The 4,216-nt window shown below is 44.4% G+C and overlaps 1 non-coding gene across 1 annotated transcript; it reads left to right on the forward strand.

Moving 5' to 3' along the window:
* Nucleotides 1–3,773: 3,773 nt before the first annotated feature.
* Nucleotides 3,774–3,881, forward strand: LOC130971817 (small nucleolar RNA R71). The gene has a single exon (XR_009083025.1). It is a non-coding gene; the product is annotated as a small nucleolar RNA R71 (small nucleolar RNA).
* Nucleotides 3,882–4,216: the final 335 nt, after the last annotated feature.

Genomic DNA, 4,216 nt, shown 5'->3' on the forward strand with positions numbered 1-4,216 from the left:
AGACACTAATGATCACAAGACACAAACATGGATAACCATAAGCATAAAAATCGAAAAACAGAAGAATAAAGAACAAGGAAATCAAGGAACGGGTCCACCTTAGTGATGGCGGCTCTTTCTTGCTCTTGAAGATCCTATGGAGTGCTTGAGCTCCTCAATGTCTCTTCCTTGTCTTTGTTGCTCCTCCCTCATGATTCTTTGGTCTTCTCTAATTTCATGGAGGAGAATGGAGTGTTCTTGATGCTCCACCCTTAGTTGTCCCATGTTGGAACTCAATTCTCCTAGGGAGGTGTTTAGTTGCTCCCAATAATTTTGTGGAGGAAAGTGCATCCCTTGAGGGATCTCAGGGATCTCATGGTGAGAGGGGTCTCTTGTGTACTCCATCCTTTTCTTGGTGATGGGCTTGTCCTCATCAATGGGGGTATCTCCCTCTATGTCAACTCCAACTGAATAACAGAGGTGACAGATGAGATGAGGAAAGGCTAACCTTGCCAAAGTGGAGGTCTTGTCCGCCGCCTTGTAGAGTTCTTGGGCTATGACCTCATGAACTTCCATTTCTTCTCCAATCATGATGCTATGGATCATGATAGCCCGGTCTATGGTAACTTCGGACCGGTTGCTAGTGGGAATGATTGAGCGTTGTATGAACTCTAACCATCCTCTAGCCACGGGCTTGAGGTCATGCCTTCTCAATTGAACCGGCTTTCCTCTTGAATCTTGCTTCCATTGTGCGCCCTCTTCACATATGGTTGTGAGGACTTGGTCCAACCTTTGATCAAAGTTGACCCTCCTAGTGTAAGGGTGCTCATCTCCTTGCATCATAGGCAAGTTGAACGCCACCCTCACACTCTCCGGACTAAAATCCAAGTATTTCCCCCGAACCATAGTGAGATAATTCTTTGGATTCGGGTTCACACTTTGGTCATGGTTCTTGGTGATCCATGCATTGGCATAGAACTCTTGAACCATCAAGATTCCGACTTGTTGAATGGGGTTGGTGAGTACTTCCCAACCTCTTCTTCGGATCTCATGGCGGATCTCCGGATATTCACCCTTTTTGAGTGAAAAGGGGACCTCAGGGATCACCTTCTTCAAGGCCACAACTTCATAGAAGTGGTCTTGATGCACCCTTGAGAGGAATCTATCCATCTCCCATGACTCGGAGGTGGAAGCTTTTGCCTTCCCTTTCCTCTTTTTAGAGGTTTCTCCGGCCTTGGATGCCATAAATGGTTATAAAAAAGCAACGCTTTTACCACACCAAACTTAAAATGTTTGCTCGTCCTCGAGCAAAAGAAGAAAGAAGAGAGTAGAAGAAGAAGAAATGAGGAAAAGGGAGAAGGTGGTGTGTTCGGCCAAGAAGGGTAAGAAAGGGTGTTTAGGTTGTGTGAAAATGAAGGGTTGAAGAAGGGTATTTATAGGAGAGAGGGGGCTAAAGGTTCGGCCATTATGGGTGGGTTTGGGAGGGAAAGTGGTTTGAATTTGAAGGGTGAGGTTGGTGGGGTTTTATGAGGGATGGATGTGAGTGGTGAAGAGAAAGATGGGATTTGATAGGTGAAGGGATTTTGGGGAAGAGGTATTGAGGTGATTGGTGAATGGGGGAAGAAGAGAGAGAGTGATGGTGGGGTCCTGTGGGGTCCACAGATCCTGTGGTGTCAAGGAAAAGTCATCCCTGCACCAAATGTTGCTCAAAATCACGTTTTGAGCTATTTCTGGCGTTAAACGCCGGGCTGGTGCCCATTCCTGGCGTTTAACGCCAGGTTGTTGCCCTTTTCTGGCGTTTAACGCCAGTCTGGTGCCCCTTTCTGGCGTTAAACGCCCAGAATGGTGCCAGACTGGGCGTTAAACGCCCAACTGCTAGGCTTACTGGCGTTTAAACGCCAGCAGCTTCTTCCTCCAGGGTGTGCTGTTTTTCTTCCTGTTTTTCATTCTGTTTTTGCTTTTTTCATTGTTTTTGTGACTTCTTATGATCATCAACCTACAAAAAAAAAAATAAAATAACAAAAGAAAATAGTTAACCATAAAACATTGGGTTGCCTCCCAACAAGCGCTTCTTTAATGTCATTAGCTTGACAGAGGACTCTCATGGAGCCTCAGAAATACTCAGAACCGTGTTGGAACCTCCCAACACCAAACTTAGAGTTTGAATGTGGGGGTTCAACACCAAACTTAGAGTTTGGTTGTGGCCTCCCAACACCAAACTTAGAGTTTGACTGTGGGGGCTCTGCTTGGCTCTGTTTGAGAGAAGCTCTTCATGCTTCCTCTCCATGATGATAGAGGGATGTCCTTGGGCCTTAAACACCAAGGATTCTTCATTCACTTGAATGATCAACTCTCCTCTATCAACATCAATCACAGCCTTTGCTGTGGCTAGGAAGGGTCTGCCAAGGATGATGGATTCATCCATGCACTTCCCAGTCTCTAGGACTATGAAATCAGTAGGGATGTAATGGTCTTCAATCTTCACCAAAACATTCTCTACAAGTCCATGAGCTTGTTTTCTTGAATTGTCTGCCATCTCTAATGAGATTCTTGCAGCTTGCACCTCAAAGATCCCTAATTTCTCCATTACAGAGAGGGGCATGAGGTTTACACTTGACCCTAAGTCACACAAGGCCTTTTTGAAGGTCATGGTGCCTATGGTACAAGGTATAGAAAACTTCCCAGGATCCTGCCTCTTTTGAGGCAGTTCTGCCTAGACAAGTCATCCAGTTCTTTGGTGAGCAAAGGTGGTTCATCCTCCCAAGTCTCGTTTCCAAATAACTTGTCATTCAGTTTCATGATTGCTCCAAGGTATTTAGCAACTTGCTCTTCAGTGACATACTCATCCTCTTCAGAGGACGAATCTCATCAGAGCTCATGAATGGCAGAAGTAAGTCCAATGGAATCTCTATGGTCTCATTTTGAGCCTCAGATTCCCATTGTTCCTCATTGAGGAACTCAGAGGAGATTGGTACACGCCCACTGAGGTCTTCCTCAGTGGCGTCCTCCTCCTCTCTTTCCTCTCCATATTCGGCCATGTCTATGGCTTTGCACTCTCCTTTTGGATTTTCTTCTGTATTACTTGGGAGAGTGCTAGGAGGGAGTTCAGTAACTTTCTTGCTCAGCTGACCCACTTGCCCTTCCAAATTTCTGATGGAGGACCTTGTTTCATTCATGAAACTTTGAGTGGTCTTTATTAGATCAGAGACCATTGTTGCTAAGTCAGAAGTATTCTGCTTAGAACTCTCTGTCTGTTGCTGAGAAGATGATGGAAAAGGTTTGCTATTGCTAAACCTGTTTCTTCCACCATTATTGTTATTGAAACCTTGTTGAGGTCTCTCTTGATTCTTCCATGAGAGATTTGGGTGATTTCTCCATGAAGAATTATAGGTGTTTCCATAGGGTTCTCCTAGGTAATCACCTCTTCCATGGAAGGGTTCTCAGGATCATAAGCTTCTTCCTCAGATGAAGCATCCTTAGTACTGTTTGGTGCATTTTGCATTCCAGACAGACTTTGAGAAATCAAATTGACTTGTTGAGTCAATATCTTGTTCTGAGCCAATATGGCATTCAGAGTGTCAATCTCAAGAACTCCTTTCTTTGACTAGTCCCATTGTTCACAGGATTCCTTTCAGAAGTGTACATGAATTGGTTATTTGCAACCATTTCAATCAATTCTTGAGCTTCTGCAGGCGTCTTCTTCAGATGAAGAGATCCTCCAGCAGAGCTATCCAAAGACATCTGGATAGTTCAGAGAGACCATCATAGAAAATACCTATGATGCTCCATTCAGAAAGCATGTCTGAAGGACATCTTCTGATTAATTGTTTGTATCTTTCCCAAGCTTCATAGAGGGATTCTCCATCCTTCTGTCTGAAGGTTTGGACTTCCACTCTAAGCTTACTCTATCTTTGTGGTGGAAAGAACTTTGCCAAGAAGGCATTGACTAGCTTTTCCCAAGAGTCCAGGCTTTCTTTAGGTTGAGAATCCAACCATATTCTAGCTCTGTCTCTTACAGCAAAAGGGAATAGCATCAGTCTGTAGACCTCAGGGTTAACCCCATTAGTCTTGACTGTGTCACAGATTTGCAAGAATTCAGCTAAGAACTGATGAGGATCTTCCATTGGAAGTCCATGGAACTTGCAATTCTGTTGCATTAGAGAAACTAATTGAGGCTTAAGCTCAAAGTTGTTTGCTCCAATGGCAGGGATAGAGATGCTTCTCCCATAGAAATCAG

The sequence above is a fragment of the Arachis stenosperma genome, chromosome 3, assembly GCF_014773155.1.
Source record: "Arachis stenosperma cultivar V10309 chromosome 3, arast.V10309.gnm1.PFL2, whole genome shotgun sequence".
Lineage (NCBI taxonomy): Eukaryota > Viridiplantae > Streptophyta > Magnoliopsida > Fabales > Fabaceae > Arachis > Arachis stenosperma.